The sequence below is a fragment of the Rhodnius prolixus genome, unplaced genomic scaffold (assembly GCF_049639745.1).
Source record: "Rhodnius prolixus isolate KJV_2025 unplaced genomic scaffold, Rpr scaffold_10, whole genome shotgun sequence".
NCBI classification, from domain to species: Eukaryota; Metazoa; Arthropoda; class Insecta; order Hemiptera; family Reduviidae; genus Rhodnius; species Rhodnius prolixus.
The window spans coordinates 7,347,759-7,374,435 of record NW_027411615.1 but is presented as its reverse complement, the minus strand read 5'-3'; the positions used below and the strand labels follow the sequence as shown (position 1 = coordinate 7,374,435).

The 26,677-nt window shown below is 32.8% G+C and overlaps 1 protein-coding gene across 1 annotated transcript in view; it reads right to left on the bottom strand.

The window, feature by feature from the left end:
- Nucleotides 1-26,434, bottom strand: part of Cad87A (cadherin 87A) — a 70,902-nt gene extending 44,468 nt beyond the window's left edge. Inside the window, exon 1 of the mRNA XM_074133741.1 lies at nt 26,018-26,434. The gene's annotated coding sequence lies outside the window, so the exon portion shown is untranslated. The remainder of the gene's footprint in view (nt 1-26,017) is intronic.
- Nucleotides 26,435-26,677: the final 243 nt, after the last annotated feature.

Here is a 26,677-nt window from a genome sequence, read left to right as displayed (position 1 = left end):
TAAATTATACCATTTAAGAAAGAAATATATATGTTATTTTGTTCACTTCTTTACGAGTAAAATATATTTCTACGGTTACATAACTTTTGAGTTCTGGTTTTTAACTAGAGAATTTAAATAGAAAACTAGACGAATTTTGTATATAATTGTTTAAAATAAAAACTATTTTAACTTGAAGGCTTTCGACATTTCATTTTTTAATAACTAACAGACAAACGCACACACAAAATACTTTCTAAAATCCTTTCTTTGATAACAGCGGACTAAAAGCATGTTTTCCGATCAAGAATAATATTGAAAATTTGCTATTACCTTTGAAGTTAGACAATTGAAAGACATTGGCAGTTGGACGTTAAGCACTAATGGAAAATTAAGCTACTACTTCACTTTCTTGTCAAAACATTAATGGGTTTAATTTATAAAATACGGTGAGTTTTCCGACATTTTGACGAGTGATCTATCAAATAAAGAATCGCCTCTCTATAGGGTATTTAGGCCACTTGTGGGCCCATAGTGTCTCCTTAGAGAACTTATATATCACTCCAATACGCCAAGAAAAGACCGAGCGAAGTCTTCGGCACCCAATTCAGCTGAGAATTGCCAAACATAAGGTATAGTTTGCGAGCATAACACTCGCATTTTTCAAATAAATGACAAAGAGTTTCGTACCGAGGTAAACAGTACCTATACAGCAGTTCTACTACAGCAATAATCTTTCTTAGTTCTACTTTCGATAGTCTAAAAAAAATGTTTCATAGGATCCAATTTTTCATAGAATAGTCACAAATAATGTGGACAAAAACAGAATTATGGGAAGTAAATTGAGGTTAGCCTTCTGAATTCCCACGCTAAGTTACAAGATTCTTATCCTCAACTTCTTGAACGTAGATTTGTCTCTTCCAAAGAGCCACTTACGTCACTCTCCGGCAATGCTCCGGACGCCAATGACCTTAAAGTTGACGTGCCTTCAAAAAAAAAAAAAATAATAATAGATAAATTTGTCCCCATTATTTCTGGGTAATACATGCTCCCTTAATGCTAGTAATAATACTCGTACACATTTATAGTCATTTTTACAACTTTGAAAGCGTCGTTATTCAATTTATTAAACATGACATCTTATTGTTTCATAACAGGTGCATTCTCTCCATTGTTAACAAGTTGAAACTGAATGAATTACCTATTAAAATATTTCAGACATTTCTAATGACTCCTTAGTCAGTCCATTGTTTACTTTTATGTACGCTAAAATCTACGAATAACATTAAAATTGAAGTTGTACATAAATATGAATCTAAATATTATTGAGATTGTTTTTTAAAGATTTTATTTGAATTTATTTTTAATTTTAAGGCGCCTCAAAATCTGAGGGCATCAGTGCCTAGAGCCTCTTTCAGTGCACTAACGGCCTGTGGACAGTGTTCTCTTTTTATACCGCTATAACCGTACAGTGAGCTGTAAGAAACTCCTACAAAAATAAAATCTAAAGGGAAGCTGCTGGATTCGAACCCGGGAACACAGTTCCTGGTTACCCACTAAGCTAGCTATATATTTTTAATTTTAACCAGCACTGAGGGCCTAAACACATTATCAACAGTTATATTTTTTATTATCTATTTTTATGATTTCGCCCTAAATTTTCTGCATTGCTAGAAACATAAACAGTTTTAGTTCACTTTCGGATCGCAAATTTGGAAAATTATTTGAATGTTAATCTAAAAAAACATCCGATATATTATATTTTTGATACGAAATGTTTAGACAACAAAAATTTACTACTAAAACTAACTATCCAACTTGGCCAAATGTTGACAACAAGACAGTTGTTGCGAATGGGCACATCGTAGACCGGTTTCCTATCATCTACTGACATGACCCTTTGTCTTGGCTTTGTCCTGTCTTCACTACAAATCTCATTTTCTCATTGAGGTGGAGAAGAAACCGCCAAATGGTCGGTCTATAAGATCCTATTGTGTTGCTTTGTATTAATTTTGATACGAACAAAACAAAGCTTGCTGTATCCAATGATACAACAGTATTTGCAACTGTATTAGCTACATCTATTTTCAATGAACACGTGGCGTTATATAACACCAAAAGTTAAGCTATTATTAAGATTTGAATGAACTAATTTCTATTTGTGCGCATATTGGTGGGCTATAGTTTTATGCTTAATTTAAATTTTACAGATATTTTGTATAGAATATCCATCTCTAACAAGCTACAACAGATCTAGTTCACAACAGATTTAATACAGCCACTACACCAAGAAATCTCTTCTACAAGAAACCTTCCTTGTTATAAAGTTAAGAAGATTTACTGAGCAACGTTTTATAACAAGAATAAATACTATATTTCTATGTAGCCGAGAATAGAAATATTACGAAATTAACTACAACTCTCAAGTTGTGAATACATAATACTAACTGTGTTTGTGACACGATCAAGATTACAGACTACATTATGTATCCACATATATCCTACATATCATGAGAAAAAATCCTTTCGTACTCTCAGGAAAATAAAAAAAATAAAAGAGGCAAAATAGTTATAATAATCAGGTATATCGATCAAAGCAATTAAATTGCCACTTTCACCTGGCTACTAGTTAACTGAATAATAACCACTAATTATGCTGAATTGCTACTTTTTAGGCTTTGTTTGCTTAAGTTATGTACTTCATGAAGAGTTTATTGTTTTAACTCTCCATTTAGGCATCATTAATTATACTCAAGTAATGGCCAAGAGAGCTTTTCTTTCCAATAAAGAGCACCGAATTTTCCTTCCAACGACCATACAAATGTCATCAACAGAAGTACAATGAAGGGGAGTTACCAATATTTTTTGTAATCAAGGTAAAACTTCCGTTGCCAAAGTTATGGCTGTGTAGCAAAGTGCGAAATTCCTCTAGCTGAGCGCGTCAACAAAGGGGTTGATACACTTCCAAAATTGAATTTTTGCTTACTTTTAATAAGCGAATAAGGTGAAAAGTATTTCTACAATGGTCATGAGGTAATATAAAAACACTTCTTAAAACTTTGCGTGTATAAAAGGAACAGCGATTATATAACCAAAAGAATTAGCTAAAATTGAAACAGTTAGGGGGGCGGCATCTGCATCGATTTCTCCCAAAAATGATGATAACTTTACAGTAATATATTCTATAAATACCCTTCACGATAAACGTTATTGTCCATATTTATTGCTATAATATTATTGACAATGATTAGATGTCAATTGGCAATATTACTGACAATTAAGGGTTAATTGTAATCATTATAATAATTTAGTAGATTTTCCCCTAAAATGGACGTTCTAGATTCGCCACTGATTAAACATTGAACTTTTCCTCCATTCTATTTTTAGGTAATTCTCTCTAATACCCTAATTCCGTTTATTAACTAGGCATCTAGGTCGGAGCAAATACTCAGCTTTATTGCGATCAGTTCTACTTGATAAATAATTACAAATCGATCTACGGAATTGTAGAAAGTTAATTTCCGATATTTGAAAACGGAAAACGAAAGTGATAATCCAGCTTAGATGAGAGATTGTTAATGAACGGCGATTTAATGAGCTCATTGGATCGACGTTTCCACGAATCTCCCCTACGAGGGTCGTTTGAAAAGTCCATGCAAAAATAAAAACTACTTAATTTTTTGGGGTAAACCTTTTTTATTTTTCAACATAGTCTCCTTTTAGGCTTATACACTTCGTCCAACGCTGCTCTAGTTTGTTGATCCCTTCCGAATAATAGGATTTGTCCAAGTCTGAAAAATAGCCATTCGTTTCTGCAATCACCTCCTCGTTTGAATAAAATCTTTTTCCCGCCAGCCATTTCTTCATATTGGGGAACAAATAGTAGTCCGAGGGAGCCAAGTCTGGAGAATAGGGGGGATGTGAGACGAGTTGGAACCCTATTTCCATTAATTTTGCGACCACAACTGCTGAGGTGTGAGCTGGTGCGTTGTCGTGATGGAAAAGGATTTTTTTGTGGGCCAATCGTGGGCGTTTTTCTTGCAGCTCGGTTTTCAAACGGTCCAATAACGATGAATAATATGCACCTGTAATAGTTTTACCCTTTTCCAGATAGTCGATGAGGATTATTCCTTGCGAATCCCAAAAGACAGTTGCCATAATCTTTCCGGCCGAAAGAACGGTCTTCGCCTTTTTTTGGCGCAGATTCCCCCTTGGTAACCCATTGTTTAGATTGTTCTTTGGTCTCAGGAGTGTAGTGATGTATCCATGTTTCATCCACAGTGACGAAACGACGCTTAAAGTCCTGCAGATTCTTCTGGAACAGCTGCAAACCGTCCTTGCAACACTTCACACGATTTGAAAATCACTCGACTTCCTCGATTCAAACGAATACCAAACACAAAGAAATAGACCGATCTGGCTGAGACTTGGTGTGTGTTCTTCCAAGAGATGCTATTAACTAAACATAACCTCGATACGCGCCAGTAGTGCTATCTCTCTGACTTTGCACGGACTTTTCAAACGACCCTCGTACTAACGCAGAATGATGTTTCTAAGCTCGGTATTCGTAAAAATAGAACGCATTTGAGCAAACAGTTCTGCGATGAGTTGGAGGAAATTCTGTACATTTTCGGGAGAAACGGGATGTTTTAATTATGAAGAATATCTCTCCCAAATTAAGGACATGAAATTTTAATTTTCAAGTCAACCGCCATCACTGTGTCTCCTTCCCATCATCACTCTGCTTGTGTTTCATCTTCTTCGAGAACGATCACGCCTCACCGCCTATTTTCATTCTAATGAGAATAAGTTATGGTACTCTTAATTGTCGAAATGTTCATGCAATCGATTCCTCGACAGGATATCTAGAAAAGAGGTGTTTATATAACCAAAAAGTATTTAGAAATAAGAAACAGACGTCCTTTAAGAAAACATACCTTGAATATCTAAGTGTGGAATATACACTAAACCCGATGGTTTTATCTTTTCAAAACCAAATTGAGAAAATGGTGATTGCAAGTCATAAAAACAAAAATGACTCTTTAATGAAGAATGCACTGACGTAATGAATAAAAATGATATAATATACAATTTAGATTTTACATAATTTAGAACTATTATACCTGTAATAAAGATTTTATAACTAAATAAGTTTTAGTTGAATTAACAGTTAATGAACTATAAAACTTCTGTAATTATATGATTAATCTATAATAACAACTAGCCCAACAATGTGCTTTACTGTAAAATGTTATCACTTCTTCGTAACTTCCTTTTATTACATTTTTGTTTTTTTGTTTTGTTCAACCAAATTGGATCGACAATAATCATCGATGTAGAAATTTATATTGCATTATTAATGTTGAAACAATAAATTAACAATTGTAATCTTATATCTCTAGTAGTATTATTTTACAATATTGAATGATCATTTTCTATGATAAGGAATTATTATACAACTCAATTATATAAGTAATTCTTAATAATATTCTTCTCTTTTTCTCGCTCTCCAAAGTATTTGATTGACATGTTCAGTGGAAAAGCGACACTGGAACTGCGAGGATGTTTCCTCCATGCAAGCTCGCAGATTTGCAACACACGAACATTGTTCATCCCTTTTCGCTGCAAAATTAACCTTTATTGAATTGTGCTTTTGAAAGATAGACTAACAATTGTACTCTCAGTTAGCAACTTTGTTGGTAAATTGTCCTCCTATTAAAGATGATCTTTTACAACCGAGGTCACCTTTCACGAGTTTACATCCAGTAGATCCTAAAGACTAGCGTGCCTCCAGCATTTAATTGTTACCCTTTGTAAGGAGATCAATAAAAATAACAAATTTTTCACATTGCAATGAACTCTAGCCACAACCTTTCCAGACATCTGCTTTCTTTGGTCCAGGACCACCAGCTTCCACTCTTAGCTTTGATTGTAGTTTTGTTTCTGTCTTGTCTTGCTAGATTCAGGTCTGATCCTCTAAGATAATCATTTGGAAATATTGCTGCAGAATAAGTATTCGCATTTGTTTCCTGGTCACCCATCTTGCGCATATTATTTAATTCTTGATGCAAAACTAATTGTATTCTTTCTTCTGATATGCCTTCGGTGTCAGCCATCTAATAAAGCTTTAATCGCCGAATGAAAATGAAAGAGATGGCACCTAATTAGGTGTATTGTTCTGTATTGTTTACTGAATAAAAAATTGTATAATCTCCATGGAATAATCAATTACTATGGAACTGCAAGTTTTAATAAAAACCATTTAATTATTAATAATAATGGCTTATTAATCAAATTAATAATGAACGAAAGTGACAGAAACTTTAGAAAAAAATAAAAAACAAAAGATATATTGAGAAAATGGAAAACAGAAAGAAAAGTTCGTATACTTGCAATCTTTCTAAGTTAATTAACCTTCTTAGGATGAATTTCCAAAAAGAAAATTTTATACATGATAAAAACTATTAGACAGAACAAGTGAACTGATGACAATATACCGATAAGTACAAACAAAGCAGAAACAAAATTCCATTGGCAGCATTATGATTCATTAGATTTAATGTGGAGCATTAATTGGCCCTAGAAATCCATGGAGCATTAACTGTTTGAAACAGAAAGTCTACTCTTAGTGAACACATCCTGAACAATTTCCAAAACACTTTCTTGATCTAGATCATCACGAAAGTGATGTTCTAGATTCTTTACTAAAGATGTTCTGTATTGTTTACTGAATAAAAAATTGTATAATCTCCATGGAATAATCAATTACTATGGAGCTGCAAGTTTTAATAAAAACCATTTAATTATTAATAATAATGGCTTATTAATCAAATTAATAATGAACGAAAGTGACAGAAACTTTAGAAAAAAATAAAAAACAAAAGATATATTGAGAAAATGGAAAACAGAAAGAAAAGTTCGTATACTTGCAATCTTTCTAAATCTCCCGCACCTTTCAAACAATATACTTATATATGTGTGGGAATTATCTCACGAGTTTCGAAAAGCATATTCACCTCGTAACAGAAATCTTTTGTCTAATAATTAAGTAGGTCACAAATTTCAGCTCACAATTTTTGACAACTACATGTATACATGTGGTGTTGCTTTTACTTTCTGAATTACCACAAATATTTCCCGCTTTGCCGCAATATTGCATAAATTGCGCAGTTTTTAATTTTTGTTACTGCTATAAAGTGGAATATTACCAAATCGCGTAGTTTCCTTAAAAAATCAATTTCCTTTATAGGAAAAATAATTTAACCTGTAAGTTAGGTTGTTTAGTTAGATTTTATGTTGCTCTTTGAACTTCTAATTTTGTTTTAATTCTTCTTTTGTTCCTTCTAGTATGGGCTGAACCAAAGGTTTCCCTTAAAAATGAGCAAATCATATTCTTCAATTTTAGTTAGAGTCTGAGACGCGTAATGAAGCACTGGATAGATATGCTGCTAATTGTCTGAACATGCGTTTCTCTTGTAAGGAGACAGTTTTTCAAAAACAGGATTGAACGAAATTCGAGCTCTCCATTGTAAAAGAATTTACTGTATCACAAATGGACAAGGAGTTAATCAATCATATCATGCATTTCTCTCAATTGACGACGTTGAAGATCCAACGTCTCTGCAGCCAAGAAATAACTTGATAAACTCTCGTAGGTAAAGATGTAGAAGAAAACTTTTAGAAGCAATAACAAAACTTGAATTTATTTAGTTAGACAGCTGTAATTTTTACATTTTCATAAACAACTGTTCAAATATGTACCAACAATAATATCAGCAAACAAAAAGAATTAAAACTGCACTAATTTACAATCAGCTCTGTTTTAAGCCAACCCAAAATAGTATCTGTTGGTTGCAGCTGAATGACTTCTTTTAAATTCGCAGATATTTCATTAGATGTAATAAATTCACCCACTTTTAATACTTAACAGGAGTCATTAAAGACTATCTGGCCTGAAATACATCTTCCTTCACCAATAATATTGTCTCTTTCTGATTAATTTAAGATATTACAGAATAATGCATTCATAATTGATAAGGGCGATGGTAAATTCCTTGAAATTGGGAGTTGTTTCTTCCCTAAATTCTAATCAACGAAGTTGATTTTATCTTTCTTCATAATCTTCAAGTTTGGTTATGTTTGATTACGCTGCAGGGAATTAAAATTTTACTCGAAAAGTTTTTGAATAAATTAAATGTCTCTGCATAAAAAAGTATTCATAATTAATACTTTCTAAATCTCAGAGTCTGCTGAATAGAGAACATTTTGAAATATTATTTCTAATTTATATCTACAAATAAGGGAACTTTTTCTCTTGTTTAATGTACTATAAAAAAACAAAACGAAGATTGTAGATGCAACTCTAGATAATGTAATGTTACTAAAAACGGTAAACACAATTTGCATTCTTCTTTTATTTACTGAACATTTTACGAAACATGTCTTGCCGATTTAAGACTTGGCTATGAATAAGAAAGGACAATAGATAGGACAAAACTAAACGTGGATGTGACAAAAAAAAAGTGATGTAAATGTCGACATCTGGCGGAAGAAGGAAGACAATGAATGTGAAAATGGCTTCCAATTACGGACAGAAGGATATGAGCTGGCCCAAGCACTAATAAGTAGAACCGGATAGTGGTTGGTGCGTGTGAATGCTTTCTGGTATGTATGGTAAACTTCTAACATGATAACGGAGCCTTCAGACCTCTAGAAGCCGACTCTAGTAAAGGAATGCCTCTTCTACTCTACAGACGGCATACTAATGTTTATAGTAACCGTTAGAAGGCATGCCTGGTGTTGCGCCTCTGTGACTATATGTTTAATATAATAATATAGCAGCTAAAAATTGTATTAATGCTAATGTCCTGGTAGAAAAATATGCACTTGACAGGAGAATTATGCTAGAAACTTTGTCTGAATAAAATTGCTTTGTTCGTTTTTTACTAACATCAAAAATGATAGATAATGACATAAAATAATACATAATAATGAGTTGGAGTTGTTTTTCTGGAGCTACCACTTAGACTAATTCCAAAATGGAAAAGAATAGCAGGATAATATACCGACAAACACCTCTTGCCTTGCTTTGAGTGCTGGAAAGCTATATTGTGTTATAAAGGAAAGTAACTTCATGCTAAATCCTGCAGCAACGGGAAAATTACAGTTTGGAATTAACAAGTAAATAAGTTCATGAATCGTGTACACTTCAATTGCAATAAACTTTGAAGAAATACAGAAACATTTTTGCCCCAATCATAAGCGATTTCCCTAGAGCCTATCAAGCAAGAAAGGAAGTGCATTGCCGTGCATTTCCAGCTGAGATACTTTCTTTGCTAAACTGCTGTCAGGTTCTATCAGAATATTCGAGCGAAATATAAATTCTGAGCTAATACTTGAATTTGAAATACTGAAGTGGACAGTTTGCGGCAAAAGAGAGTCTTCTCAGAAAGAGAAGGAAAAATGAATACAAATCACACAATTAGGAATTAATAACAAAAATTGTGCATAATCAGTACTGCATGTTGACATAAAGTAGGAAAAGTATACTAGTTAGGCAAACAGAATGAGAGGAAAAGGTTCCTGGATAATGTTTAAGAATAATTCGATTGGCAGAAGGCCACGTCCAAGACTGGGTCGCAGTAGTGGCTTGATTTGGTTGAGCCGGTATTAGATAATGGAGGAGAGAAGATGCCCAGCTGGAAAAGGCCGAGGAAACAGCTTGGAAAAGAGTCAGAAGATTTCAAAACTTTTATTTTTAGGTGCAAATTCAATGTCAAAACTTAAGACATAATCACATTATTTATTGATGAAAGAAAGAGGCTGCTTCTAAAAATGAGAAGAAGGGAAAATATTTTAATGTGATATGCGGCAAAAGATTTGGAATATGCCAACAGTAGAATGTAGAGTGAAAGGAAATTTGTGGGAATATAAATAGAATTAAAAGTTAATAATATATAATTTACGAAAACAATGTGTAATGTTGCAAAATTTTATTTATAACAATGAAAAATATTAAATAAATAAAATAAAAGGTTATTTCTTGAAACATACTTAATGTATAATTTTTCAAAATTATTAAGTGAACATAAACAATGGTTTGGTAATTTCACACATCATTGCACCAATATTTACATCTAACTGCAAAAAGCGGTGATCTTGAACGCATACCATGTAGACCGCAAATCATACCAGGATTTCTGAGATTTGAAAAAAAATAATAAGCATACTCAGTACCGATATTAAAGGAAAGTAAAACACTAAATATTGCCTAGAAGGCATATTTACCAACATATCTGTGCCCATATTGTATATATATTTACTCCAGTTTGAATACATAACGTAACTCCCCTTCTTCAGGTGGCACCTAACAATGTTAGAATAATTAGACTCTCAGAAAAAGTACAGCATGCCTCTGTGACGTAATGTAGGTAACGGGAACTTTACTGAAAGCAGGGAGAGCGCTCCTTTTACTAGCCCACCCTTTTTTTTCTCTTTGTTTTGAAATAATAGTTAATAATAAATGTAGAAAAATGTCTTTGGAGAGACAGAGCCGAAATGTGCGGTAATGAGAATCACTGTAACGGTATCTTTCCTATAAAAAAACAAGAAACCAACTGACCATGAATTTCATTGTGAATTTATTCAGCAAGCAAATACCAACTTCCTATTCTTTGCTTAAGAAATTGCAGGAAGTTGAGGTCTACTTTATCAATCTCTTCACTTGCATCATCCTACTTTCCCCGCTTAAATCTTGAAAGATACTTGAGTAGTTTCACATGTATGTGTGTACATCTATAGACATACGACAGATATCTCCTCCCCACTCTGCTAAGCCCGTAGTAACCCATCTGTAGCAGACACTGATCTCCTTAACAAACAGCCTCAACTATTCAACCTGTCTGAGTCTCACCGCAGCAGGTTATGTAAGTACGCTGACCTCTTACTATATCACTAAAAAAAAAAAAAAGCAAGAACTTTCTACAATTACGTATGATGGCTAGTTTGTTGAGGATAGTTTGTTTTATCGATCAGTTACAATGTTTTTTAAAGTACATAAAACCTCTTGCGACACTCGTACAACTTGTTTTCAATCAGTTATTACAATTGTAATGAAACTTTTTTCTTCAAACAATGAACCAAACAGCTTCTTTCTAACAAAATTGCCTGTTGCGATTAATGTCTTTTAAGTCGCGAAAATAATTCATGCAAGATGGGTCGATTATTCAAGGTGTACACGGAGTAGAGGTCGAAACTTTGGGAAGTGATTCAGCAACTCAAATGCAGAGTGAATATTCTATTCATTCTGGCACGATTCTCAATAGTGTCCAAGATATTTGCATTTTTAACTATTCCGTCGATATTTTCACCATAAAAACGATCGTAACTTTTTTTTCCTTTATCCTAAAACAAATCTGCTGATTCCAAACGAAAGAGAATTCAATTTTCTTTAAATATGCTTAACCCAGAGCCTCAAAACGTTTCTTATAAACAATGAAATTTTTTCTTTAATGTCTAAAAAATTTGTTCTCGATGATTTTTGTTAAAATTTTCAACTGTATTTTTTTTCAATGAATCAAGGAGTCACCTAATTACAGAAAAAGTTGTGCATTTATTGAGCTTCAAGACCATATGGATGTTTTTTATTTTTAATAAAACCCTACCCCGAACTGGTAAATGCATAAAACTGGGAAGTTGTGTAACCGACTTGTCACTGATATCAAATTATTAATTCACTCGTATGTCAATTTTTTGAGGAAGAAGAAAAATAAAAGTAACCATTTTAGTTTTGAACAATTATTATTTAATAAAACGGAAATAAAAAATTCAGTAGCATTACAGCTGCAATAAAATACTAATAAATAACTTGCAATAACTTCAATACTAAAAATCGCGTAAGCCTGACAGCAGCGACTGTGCCTCCTTTTAAAACATTTGAAACGAAGTTCCTCAATTTATCTTTAGCTTCATTTTGATATTTAAGGATGCTGAGCAAGTGATTTTTCTTTAAACAAAGAGAAATAACAGCAGTAATAATTGCGAGTTAACAATGTTCTATTCTGGGACAAACAGTTGAGATGAAATACACCTGGACTGGATAACTTTCACCCTATATGAGACGAACGCAAGAATTGTAACGAATAACCTTCAGTTTTCAATGACAAACATTCATTTCTGCTAACTGTAATTCTATACTGACACACCACTCTATCTTCCTTTAGTGTCCCATTCACCTGGGAACTTTTTCCTTAGAATAGAACTTCTAATAAATACAACTCTAACCAGAAATTTGAAATGAGTGTATACTTTCAATTAATGTGAAGGTAATGATGACCATTTTTACTGTCAAAAATGCATTTATTCTTTTCTTTAAATTTTTGCGATTTCATGATATTCTACAGATTTATTGTAGCTACAAAAATTTGGTTCCTTGAGTTAGAAAAATCCGTTTTTAGCGAATGGTCCTGAAGGGTTTTATTTATCTCTCTCACAAACACAAACACCCTTTTTACCCAGCTATGTATGCAATTGTGGGAGCGAAGAGAATGTACCTTAAAAATTGCACTAAGCGAGTGCATAGTCTTTGTGCGAAGACCAAATCTTTTACTTCGTTCTTACACTGAACACACACAATTCTGACTCTTTAACCCTTCGCTGCATGAATTTTTATTTTTCATTCAAAAAGTTTCAGAAGATCCTTCCAACTCTCTATTTCATGGGAAAATTAGTAAAAAAGATTCTGAACATTTCAAATTGATTTTATTCATGTTTTTTTACTCGTGGCCAATCCGCTACAGACATAAATTTAATGAAAATAAATTTATTTTTTTTTTAACTTCGTACTTCTTTCTTAAGAACTTGGCTACGTGTATAAGGTAACGCTAGTAATTTATCCAAATTTTTAAATAAAATGTCATTTCCACCAACTCCTTTCTAAAGCAACATGTGACGGAGAAAAATCAAACGTGAGGACCGATAGAAAAATCACTACTGTCTCTCTACCAGTGCATTCTGTGGGCCAACCTTTGTCCTACATAAACAAAACCGTCTCTTCTAAAGGCTAAATGCATCAAGTAACCGCTAGGGTAGAGTAGTAAAGAAAAATTCAAATAAAAAAGGTATGTATAGCCATGGTGGCTGCACTAAGCAGCGAATACCTTACAGCAACTAAGCTTCTGAACTGAGCAGTAATGAGAGTGAAATGTTGCGATATTTGAGAAGTATAATGCAGTGATGATTCTCATTGGATAATAACAATAATAACTGACAATTGTTACAATCCAGACTTTATTCCGATATATTGATATAAATACCGAGCTAGCTTTATTTATGTCTTTATTATTTTCTTTTCTTTCTTTTAAGGCGCTTCAACACCTGAGGTCACTGGCGCCCGGAACTTTCTTGTTTTTGTGCACTGCCGGGGCCTCGGGACAGACAACGCTATCCATCACCAGACCTTATTAATACTTTTAATGTGATTTACGACTGCCTATTCGCAACAAGCCAATAATATATAAAGTAAAATAGCTTGAAAAAGAGAAAATACAACCCAAACCAGTGAAGGAATTCCAAGGTTGACCTTTTCTACTCTGCGATTTTCCGTGTTTGAATAAAGTTGCTCACAAACAGAGTAATATGAACAAACAACTTTTCGTATTCAGATACATCAAAAGTGATAATCCCTACAAAAATTATACATCGAAATGCGATACAATACCTTCTCTTACTATTGTAATAAAAGTAATTATAATAAATAAATCAAATAATGTAATATCATTATTTGATATTGCATTGTTAGCCCTCACTGTCTGCAGACTGTGTATCTACCTGGGAGTACAGTCCACGGGAAATAACCTCTCAAGTCAATAAACTTTACTAATTATAGTGCTGTTCATAGTTTTCCACTTGACAATCAACCAGGGCACAACATTACTACATTACTATCTATAACTCTACAATGAATTATAGTAATTTTATAAAAAAAAAACATCCATTATGTGTAGTTTATTAGAAATATTATCATGAAACAGTTAGGTCTGTCTCTAGCTAAAAGAAGTTTTGCTTCAATTATTACGGTAATCTGCTAATAAAGTGCGCTGGGTGCCTATTATAAATAAATCGAATAGTACAGGAAATAAAATATGCCTCAAGAAATCTCTGTTTTTATCTTTATGGATGGGATAACAACAATTTTATGTTTTATTATGTATTTTGTAATATTATTATGTTTTGTAAAAACTTCCGAGGAAAACAGAAAGCTTAATTTGAAAAAGCGAATTTCTAGAAATTGTTTTACATGAAAATGAAATTTTAGAAGGAATATTGGGGGAAATTTATGCCACTAAAACTGTGATATTCATACTTCTTGTTAAAGAACCGTTGATGCTTTCAGAAATCTGTAACTATTTATTTGTCCTCTAATTACTATAATGTTTCGATAGAACGCCAATCATTTTCAAATTCACGTTTATCTTTATGTAGATCTGGAATTTCTTCACTTAAAAATGCCATCTCATATTATCTCAAATTTACTGCTCTTTAATCTTTTTAATAGAATAGGTAATTTGGTTAATCACATTTTTTCCATTCTTACTTTCATTTTCGGGAAATTATGTCTTTAACATTAGCCCATGTGGTCTAATTTTTACATTATAACTACAATGTTTCTTAACAATATAAATTAATAATAGCTATTTATTGAATAAGCACCTCAATAATTGAGTCTTTCAACAATGAGAGCAATTCCAATGCGATTCGAAAGCGTAATTCATTGCAATAAAATATGAGGTTCCGCAAGATATTTTTTCATTTAAAAAAAAATTATAAAAGCCATTTGGTTTTTGGAAATGAGTAAACCTTACAACCAGATATTGTAAACATTTTTTTAATGTTCGGAACAGTACATAATTTCAATTGTATCCTGCTTTAAATCACTCATTGCCTGGATCCCCCTTAAAGACAATTGTCTGGAAAAAGTTCCAAGTAAACTTATAAGTCCTTACATGAGTAGTTATAGAGAAAAAGTTTGAATTCAGATCGATTCGTTTTCGAAAAAAAAATCGGGAAAACTCCGAAAAAACAGCCAATATTATTCATACATTCAGTCATTCAATTTTCCTCAAAGAAGTTTAGCAACTCATTTAAGCTTCATTAACATTATAGTGATTATACGGACAATTATGTTCCTCTATAATGACATTTCAGAAGTAAACCTAATCACCATCTTCTTCATCCCTCAACCATCTCCAGAAATGCCCGAAATCAAATTTTCCTTGAAGAATGTTTAAAAAAAAAAAGTTATAGAACTACTTGTGCATAACATCGTTGAAGCCATTTTATAGAAAAGCTGAAAAAGGTAGTATTTTCATCTGAAGGAATTTCATCTCAGTTATTATAAAGCTGCAAGAAGGTAGCTGACAAAATCCCAAAGTTCCAGCTTTCTGTGATTGACTGATATTTCAGCTAGAGCACGCCCATACAACTACCACTCTTTATTTACACAACGGACCACCAAAACATGTATTGCCAATGAAAAATGGCTATCGAAAACGTGACAATACTTCCTCTGATCATTCGATAATAGCAATTTTAAATAAAAATTTAAAAAATCAAAATAATAATCGGTACACGATGGGCAATATTTACATATTGCATTTTTCCAGTTCGTCTTTGTCCGTCCAACAAAATATATTAAAAGAAATATATTATTAATGTTAAAAGAACCAATTGGGATCGCCAAATTTCTGGTTTGTCCAGGAAGATAAGTGGAAGCAAAATACATTCTAACTTCCCGAACTAACCATTTGAGATTATTTTATTTGATTTGTTTGAAGCCATTGAGGCCTATATGATCTTTTACGATCTTTCACATTAAACTCTCATTGAACTTCTGAGTCATACTAAATATTATAGAAGGTCGAATAATTCGGCTGTATATAAAACGTATATACTAAAACCTCTTTGAACATTTTATGTATTGCACGAACTCTGAAAACCTTTTATTTTTAAGACGCAGCTTTTGAAAGGTCACAGCCTACTTTAAAACAATTTTACCAATATTTGCCTAAAGTAATGTAGTCGAAATTTTCATTTAAATAATTTTAGCCAAGAAGAAGCATGGGCCGCTTATAATTTTTTTTGTATTCTGAGTTTTCACGTTTTAATAATATAATTGATAAGTCCAAAAAAGGCTTTTCACAAAACGTTCCATTCGTGTATGCTAGATCAAACAATGAAAAATCGTAGTAAGGTCTAACATTATATTTCCTTTATATACCACAGTGGAACTTGTCGATAACTTAACGAAGAAAACCCGTCGACAATTTTACAAAACTCTTTGAGATTATTTTGAAAACAGCCTGAACGATTTGCTTTAAAACTGGTTGATTACATTCGTAGATCCACAAGTTTTATTTGAATAATTACTACTACATTATTACTTCAGCTGAATTCTTTAAAGTAATTTGATCAACTACTAAACTGTAGTTGTTTTAGAACGTTGGAACGTAGATGATGGAAACGTTTTTATGAGGGAATTCATTTTAATGCAGCTATAAGAGAAGTTTGAGAGCAGGGCCTCTTTCATAAATTGGCATTTCACTACATTTTACGCCATGTTATGTTGGTGAGGAATTAAATAACTTCCTAACATACAGAATTACTATTAAATCACTTGACAGATACAAGAATCTCTTGACTTCTTTTTAGCGGTCGTAAAACGTCTACTCAAATGAGGAAGGCCTTTCACTTTTGGTATGAAATTATTTTAATAATAAACTAATTTTTTAGGAGGGATTCTAGGATGTCAGCTTCTCTCAAAGTTCTAATATTATACTTAATATTACATAGTTTAAAAAAAAAAACCTTTAGAGTTGTGACACATTTCATTTTTGTAAACCTTTATTTATTGTTTTCTATAAATATTTAAACATGTCTTTTTCCATTACAGAGGCAGGTGTCTGATGATGTTGATGATTAAATAAATAATAAAAGTTACTAATAAAATAATATTACGTTTCAAAGTAATATTAAAAATACTTCTAACCTTCATTATTATTCACAAACATTTTACTCCCGTTTTAACCGTTAGCTTGGCCCGACTTAATGAACTCAATTCTGTATAAATTAGTAGGGTAAGCGAAGAGAGGGAAGAGTTAAGGAAGCTCTAGCCAAGGGGAGCAGGAGATGAAACCAAACTCCTCGCTCCTTTTCTAGGAGCCCTAATTTACAATAAAACACAAGAACAACAAAATAAGATACACAAGCACGAACGAGAAAAAAGGTACAGATGAAGTGACTAGAGTTAATTGAAAGTAACACGTGTAATAGCAATCAAGAAATGGATTCATCTGCATTCATTCTTTCTTAACTGTCTGCTTTGCTCACGGCATACTACAGATATAATTGAAAATGTTTCACAAATGAACAATTTACCATTTAACACGCCGGTTTTTAAAAATTCCAAGAAAAAAATGTTGGATGTCTGGTTTGAAAACTTACATTTGTGCAGAACTCAAATGTTGGTCAGATGAAAGAAGAAAACAATATACTGAAATGGCACTTAAAAAAAAGAAAGCTTATCTTCCACCCTTACTCACTGTTTAAATGTTTCTTCGTAGAATCTTTCTCAGAAAAGTAATTGACATCCCCGGTATTATACTTTTTGTTGAAATTATTACCATAAAGTTGGTGAACTTTAAATAATTAAGGCGGATTAGTAACTGAAAACAATGCCAGCTGTTTTCGTTACAGTCACAATGTCTTTTCCAGATAATTAATGAGGAGGTTCCCACGAAGAAAGAAATCTAAGGCAGCAATGTCTGAACGGGGAACCAATGGCGTGCCAGACCATCATGCTAGCAACAGCAGGCTTACAGGTTTTTCTAGAGTAATAAGACATTGCTTCAGGTTTTCTTCAGTTGCGGGGACCTAGCAGTAAATGACTTATAAAGAGGCTCCACTGTGGAATCTTCTGGGGTTTAAAATGAATCCTTAAGGGTTGCGGTTACTGTGGCTTAGAGTCTGAACACATGTAATTCAACATCATACTCTATTAAACAAGAACATTGGAAGAAAAAATCACGAAAATTAATGTTAAACTAACTAAAACCATCAGTTAATCAATTTTTACAGATGGTTAATTATAATTGAAGCAAAAACAAACAAAAGATCAGGAAAGTGTAAAAGCGTCACAGACTGGCAAACCCACACATTCATTCTCATTAAATAAGAAGTTAGAGAAAACTGGAAATCCTCTGAAATCAGACATTCTAAATAATTCAGAATATACGATGGAATATTTGTAGCAGCAAGGGAATATAAGTAAAAGTCATTAGGCTTGCAACAATATTATCATATTTATCTGACTTTCCTTGAAAGAAAGTTAAATATTGGTCCATTGTTTCGCACTTTTTTAGTTGGGTAATTCTTCCAGTGACCATTAAGTAGCAATGGAAAGAGGATGTTCAAAAGAAAAAAAAGAAGAAGATTTCTCTATCAATGAACTTTAAAGACTGCTGAAGATCAATCAACCGTGTACTAAACGAAAGAAAGAATTACCTTCTAGATGTAAGCTTTGAAGACCTGTCAAATGAGCAACTTAAGTTCCATTCAATGGTCTGGAAATAACGCTTCCAACAAATTGACTTGGGAGAAAAAAAAAAGGTTAAAGAAATTATTCTTGGAATGTAATAAAATTCTCTATCAGTGATTTTTCATTCAGTGATAGCTAGAGAACATCCTAGTGGTCATCGAACTGTTTAGGGCCATTCACCCATCATCTTCGGGCATAACTTTGATGTGACATCGTTGACCACAAACATGCTTCGTTCTGTTTTTGCGATAATTTGTTTGTTATTAAAGAAGAACGTTGTAAAAAAAAGAGAGTCTGCCGAAGAACCATAATGGGCGCTTGCTTGGGTATGGAATGAAGGCGTGTGATGGTTTTGTCCATTAACCAATCACACCTATTCTTTCCCAGTGGCGAGAAAAACTCTAACATACCCAAAGCCTAGGCAGGAATCCGAAAGAATAAAAATAACAGCAACTGTCCGAGTCTAAGATGAAAATTAGTCCTTGGCCTGAGCTACCTAAAAGAATCCCAAATGACCAGAAAAATAGTGAATAACCTTATGGCGAAACAGGCCAGGCTCTGCCACCGTCAAACCAAAGATCCTAAACTTAACCTTAAGGTGGATTGGGTTCTTTTTTTTCAGCTCCAAAAGAATCTGGCAAGAGCCCCATTTTGTAAAAGTTATTCCTTAAAACACAACGTCCACAGAGAGATTCTGCTAGAGACATGAAAGAGGTCTGTGAGTGATATCACTAACGATTCTGGATAAAAGACAGAGCTCGTCCAAATGGATGAACGCTCCGAGGCTGTTCTCCCCCCCCCCAAAAGCAAATAAAACTTTTGAAATAATAGAAACAAACAGACATCATTTCTTTATCAAAATTTCACTTCCCACATCCCTTGTACTTCTAATAGTCTGTCAACTGATGCTGGTGCACTTCACTTTCTCTTATAATGCACTTAGTAATGCAGAATTTCTATTCCCAGTTTTCACGCAAAAGGTGAGTTTAAAGTCCAAAATAAGGAGTTATCTGATGTTCAACAAAGACTGGCCCAAGAGAATTGTAAATTATTTGGATAAAATAATTTATCTTATCTTCATTATAACTTTAACAAAAAAGATGAACAGATGAATAATCCCACTGGCTATGGGTAAGTTCATTATTCTTAAGAAACGTGATCACAAAGCATCCATCATTACAGTTCGTGCTAAGAACTGGCTGGCCACAATGAAAACAATCAACATGCCGGTGGGGCACCTTTAGAGTGCCCCCGGCCATGCTCTTCCCATCTCACAGAGCCACAATCAAGTCATCATCATTCATAAATATATATATATATACATACAAATCATCACTGGACTAGAAATTAAAAGAAACACCATATTGTAATAATAATTACTTCAGTATAAAAAGTTTAATTAAAAAATTGATTAGATATAAGCAGATTAATTTTTGCTCGATGTTTATGCTTTAAACTTTAAAACAGAAATCTGATGTACAAACTCGACATTCTCTTACAAGACAGTAAGATGAATTTTTAACTTGTAATTAATACAGCAAGTTTAAAAAAGAAATTGTTTTAGTCATTTTAGACAAAATGACTAAAAACTTAATTTAGAAGAGCGGTACGAAAAAAACAAACATTTATTTAGTAAATAGCAATTTCGATAATCCAATTTTTGAATCAAAAATTATAGATTTACCTGAAAATTATTCCGAAAAACAGAAGAGCTTTACAATGCTTGAAAGTTGTATTACTGAAACACAACTAAATATTTTACAAATATTTCAAGTCATTGAGCATTTCCGATTGAGCCAGAGATCTGTCATGTTTAAGTCTAATCTGGTTTCACAAGTTTTTTAAAAAAAATAAATACTGATTTGAATGTCTGGATAGTTATATAATATAACTTATGACCTATTCCCCTGCACTACTTACATCATATGTTTTACTAATACTGCACGTTTGTGACTCGCACAAAAGGTAAAAGGAATGCTAAGCGTCCTTCAGAAAGAGACAAAGCAATTATGAAGGCAAAAGTAAATATACGTTATTCTAATTTCATCAGAGCCATGATTATTCTACTTGAAATGATTAATAATTTAAAGCAGTTCTCTTATTTAATACATTTATTTTATAATAGAATACACTGATAATGATAATTAACATAAGATCTTCAATTAGTTCTGGTTTACATCACTCTCCAGTACAATATATTATGTAAGATATTTCTGGGTCCCTAAAAAATATAGATATTAAGTATCAATAAGTCTATTGAAGGGAAAGCAAGCTGCAGCCCACAAAATAAAATATTAGTATTTAAAAAAAAAAAAAATAACAATGTAAAACTTTTGAATCATTACAATTCCCCAATCTGTTGACCCAAATATTTTGCTTTTCATGCATGATCTTGACACCAAAGAGATAAAATGTGTCTGGGAGATTATGTAACTAGGATGTGAGGAAAGTTGGAACGTTTTTTCTAAAGAGAAAATATTGTAAAGCAAGTTTGAATACAGTTAAACAATGGTTTGTTTTCTCGCAAACATAGCTGCTCAATGCACAAATTGAAATACGAATAAATTTTCTAATAGTTGGAACATAATGTTTTGAAGCCATTAATTTTGATAATTTCCAAATCATTCCCGATAATTGATTACTACAGGGACTTGTACGAAGTGGTACAGAGCATGATATCTCGTATTTTATCTCATAAATAAATCATTTTATAGTGTTCTGATTATATTTTAAAATGTATTAAATGTATAAAACAAAATTATACTTTGAAACTATCCTTTTGCTTTTTTTGTTTTCGTAAATTTGTATTCAAATATAATCAAGACCTTTAAAGGTGATTCTAGATTGCACACATCTACAGATATGCAGTGTACATGTCTGACATTCAAGAAAGTAGCAGTCAGGACAAAAGACTCACTTAAATTTAAAAAAAGAATCTTGTCATTGAAGCTAGGACTCAGCGATCACAGTGGTTTATCATTGTAGATCAAACTTTCTTCAGTAAAATGATTTTTTTTTTTGTTAACGGAATCTCTTAATCGGTACGTGAACTGTAAACCGAGGCAGAATATTAAGCTTGCTCTGGGTTGATATTACTCTTTCCTTTTTTTAATTAATTCATCGTTTTTGAGATATTTTTTCGCATAAGACATACATCTGTATATTCAAAATATTCCATAAAAACTTGTTTTTTTCCGTCGTATTGAACTCTTTCTCTCTCTCTCTCTCTCTCTCTTCCAATGGAATGAAGAGTATTTCCGGTGAAACTAAATTTCGAAATCTAACACGATCGCGCTACTTCTAATCATGATTAACAAAAAGCCAAGGTCTGGAATAATATAGGTTAACGAAAAAAGTCAGTGCGTTCATAATTGTAATCTTTACTCATTAGAATACTCCAATTACTTTGAATTTTATTCAGTACCATTGGATGTAGTGGAAGCTGCTGTGGCCATCTTTAGTGAACAGAAAAAAAAGAGTTATTCTGCAGCATGTTAATGTGCGACCACAAACTTCACAGAGCTTTAAAAATTAATGAGCGTTGATTTGAAATTGTTCCCTCACTCCTGTTTACAGCCCAGATCTTGTTCTTTCGGGAATGCCAATTATTTCGATCAATAATGGTTCCTCCACGCGGTGTGCGGATCGTATCTACACAGGATCAACAAAAGGTCCTCTCCTCTTTGCGTAGATTGCAATGAGGAGGAGGATTTCAAACATGTAATAATGATATGTCCACGTTATATGGTAGAAAGGAAACGAATGTTTGACGATATATACAGGTATTTAGATGCACCATTTCGCTACGAAGACATTATATTCTCCACCAACCTATGTGCTTAAGTCGATAGCAGAGCTAGCAATGAAATATGAATGTATTTAAAAGCTATAGCCGAATTAGAATGAATGGAAGAAAATGCTTAGAGAAGGATTACGTGATTTTAATTTCGGTTAAGCTATAAGGATGGCAGGAGCACAGAGTGCTGCTCCATCCATTAGCAGTAGTTTATGAAAATGGCGGTATATAGTAGAATGATGAATGTATGAAGCGAATGTGTTTGTAGGTAAGAATGGAGAGTGAGTGATATTCTAGTGATAAGCACCTAGACGATGCTGGCTGTGTGGCGGAAGCCAATGCCAAAAAAAAAATAATGGTTCCTTTTTCGTTGGGTAAAAATTCCAGGTAGTATTGAACTATCTGCCTCTGAAAAAACCCTTGAATTACTAGCACTAATCTTACTTTTTTTCTTAAATATTCATGAAAGTAAATCAGCCAAAAACGTCAAGATTTTTGAAGAAGACTTAACATAATAGTACTTAAGCTTATACCATTGGTCTTATTTTTTCATAGAATTCTCTTTAAACATGATGTCTCTCTGAGTGTCAAAATAGGGAGTTGTAGTCTACAATGTACAGTACTTTTCTATGCTCTTACAACAGCTCTGGTTACCGGAATGAAGCTAAATTGTAGATTACTAAACATGGACCAGTCACGAACTTTCCTGTAGCATGATTGAACAGTAAAAGAGCTCAAAGATTATCACTCACATTCCCAGAACCTCTTCATCTCTAAATACAAATTTCAAGATAAAAAAGGAAGGTTCATTTATTTAGGTGGTTCTCCCAACTAGAACCAGAAAAGTACTTCAAAGTAGAATCAAAACAAAAACGTGTAGCTAAATTGTGCATTGGGCTTTTAACGTTATACTTAATGTATCTTATTCAAATTTTAATCTAACTCGTTCACTGTCTTGTGAAAGAAAATTCAACTTAACTCTTGGGGAAACTGTAGCAAGAAAACAATCGCAAATGTTTCCCATAAAAGTTGGACACAAATCTGTGCAACTAAAAGACGGAATTTAAGAACCATCAACTCTTTTATTCTCAAAAAATTATTTCAAGTGAAACTTCCTTTTGCCACCGTAACGGGAAGTAATGGAAGATTTGAAGCTAAGTTATAGATGTATTCAGGATTATAATATTTAATAAATAAACACGATAGATGTATTCAGGATTATAATATTTAATAAATAAACACGAAATGAGTTCCCAGTTCATATATTATTCAATTCCAGCGCAACTTTCATGTTTAGTGTACTGTACGGTATGTTAAAATATTCAATAATATAAATGAAGTTTATAATTTCATTTTAACGCATATTTGTTCCTTTCTTTTTCTGGTATAAATAAGTTTTTAGTTAATTTGCTAAGAATATCTTCTTGGTTACTTCTGCAGGTAACCCTTTTTAAAAAGAAACATCCTTTGAACTAAATTCGAAGGAATATCAAATAATTGTTGAATTATTGCTTAATTAACCTTCTTATAATGAACTTTGTTTCACGGTTTAAACAAACTATTAGATATTAAAGTCTATAGAATCGAGTAAGTTCTGTTTTAATTAAGAGCATACAGCTTCTTGTTTTTAGTGTCAAGCTAATTTTAATAAGTACCAAGTTTTTACAAGATGAGAGATTCTTTTACTTGCAATTGTAAATCTATGAAGGATTTTATTTTACTTTTCATTTTCCCAGATTAAAACATATTGGTTAAAGCAGTTGCTTTCTTCAATCAAATTTTCTGAGTTTTTCTAAGAGTTGGGTTTCTAGTTTGGGATGCCTGCTACCTAAATTTGTCATGGAAAGATCTTGGATAGCGCTATGCTTGCATCCGTTCCGAAACTAAACGATCCCTAACTGACCCGATAATTTTGCTGAGCCCCTTGCACTAACGGCCCTTGGGTACCCTTACTTATAGAGCACGGTAGGCTCACAAAACATCTCTCTACCACATGGGAGGGTCCAGGATCAGAAGAAATGTCTCTTTTATCTTGTATAATGGCGTAGCAGCAATATGAGGTCTTGTTTACTTGGGGATAAGACGCTTCAAAACAATTAGTAGAAAAACCCCAGGTCCTTGTAAACAGGCGAGGTATTTCCTACTAGTATTTAAAAAGGTCGGCAAGATGCGCATAATTTATAAGTTAGAAAAACATGAGTAAAAAAATAAATAAATAAATATTACATTCATCACAGAGATGGCTTGTTGAATAATGTCCACAATATATTTTAATATTCGAGTATAGGATGCATTGAATTTAAATAGTTTCTTTCTCTTCAGGGTCATTGTATTTTTAATAACTCGAAACAGTTGTAAGCCCCTTCGCTTACTGCATCCAAAATAACGCCTGTAAACCTCGCATATATTAAAAGTTCTAGTGTGATAAAAATATGTCCACCCTAAAATTAAAAACGTCCTCATAATAAAGTAAGGCGTACATGTACAAATTTAAATTTAGCCACACAAAATGAACATAATTGGGGTAATCTCAAAGACAGAGATTTTTTTTATTCATAATTTTTCTAGAAGTTGTTAGAAAATGATTCATTTTCTTGGCAAAGTTTGTATATAGTAAACGTAGAATTACACCTAGTGCCAAAAGTTACTGTTACATAGATTTAAGTAATGTGTTTTTAAAAGCAAACCCAAATATTAGATACAACATATTTATTGCCATATTATTTCAAAGGGTGATTGTTTAAAGTAAATACCAGGTTTAAATAAATAAATTTGTAAAAACTAAGGTCTGATTCTAAACCGTTACAACATTTATTGTGGTGCCCACCCTTTACTTCCGGCTAGTAGATACTAAGTAGAAACAAAAGCAGCATTTTTAGTCCACAAAACTTTAATTTTTGAAAAGGATTAGAGATTGAATATTGAAGGATAAAATGAAGAATATGGTCATCCGGAAATCTCTGTAAATATTTGCTGTCAATTACAGACTTCCAAGAAAATAAGAAAAGGTGGCTAGACCACATAAGTAGATTAGATGACAGCAACCTTATTAAGGAGGTCATTCATTACAAGTCTTCAGTTTGGAGGGATGTTACCAGGCTACCGAACACCTGGTTAAAGTGAAATTCGGAACAAGCTACAAACCTAAACTTTGAAGTAAAGAAGAAGACTATTAATGAATTGAGCAAAAAGTTACTCTCGCCATTACCATATTTATCTTTCCATAACTGCCACAAAGAGATAGACACCTGTTTTTTTTTAGATTTCGGAAAATGGGATGCCTGCTATTTAAGTTTGGACCGAATTGTGGGAAGATTACGCATTCCGCACCCCCCTGGGTGGAACTTCCTATGGTAATTTCGTTCTACCGGAACCCCTGTTGGTTACCAACATAATTTAAATTTTTCTGCGATTCTTCGTTTTTGAACTCTACTTCTTCACTAACACACACATACTCGCCCAATTTTCTATAAAACACTTCCTGGGAAACTCAAAATGTTATTTTCACCAAGAAGGCAACATCAATAATTGGGCTTGTTAGCAATACTTACTGTCAGTAAAAAATTTAATTTTCTGAAAATTAAAAATACTTAATAAACAATAAGAAAATAAAGGATAAAAAAAATTAATACAAGACATGAGAAATATACCTTATTTCCGTTATTACAGTTTGCAATAATCCCACAAACTGTCTTTACTTGTATTCCAAGATGAGGTACCACATATTGTAATACACAAATTAAAACTGTGACACTGATTTTTGCTTTAAAAATTAAAAAGTTTAACGCATTTGTAAAAATACTTTTTTAGTAAATTCTAAAAAAACAAACTTTCTAGAAGTAACTGCTTGAACTTAGTAGTATCACTCAATTCTAATTTAAAAAAATAAATAAATAAAAACACAAATTAAAAATATGAAAATCAAATAAATTTTGATGTTAATATTAAAAAATATGTCCGTAATCTAATAAAATTGTGGCACATACTAAAGACGACTAAAAGACTGGCGGCCTACAACGAGGAGGTGCACTCTAGCGCAAACATGTCTCTCTGCACAAAAGAGGGGAACTAAACAATTCGCCCCACCACTACACACGGCATACTACAAGAAGAAATCTCAGGAGTGGTAGGTAATTCAAGGATATATCTTCTGTGGTTCGACCTTTATCTATCCTTACTGACCTCAACAGCACTGGCAACCAGTACAAGAAAAATGAAATAAAAATAAAACATGTCTTTTACACAATAGTTGTATCTACAACAAAAAAGATATAACAGTTAGTTCAAAAATGAAATTCTTTCTGGCCAGC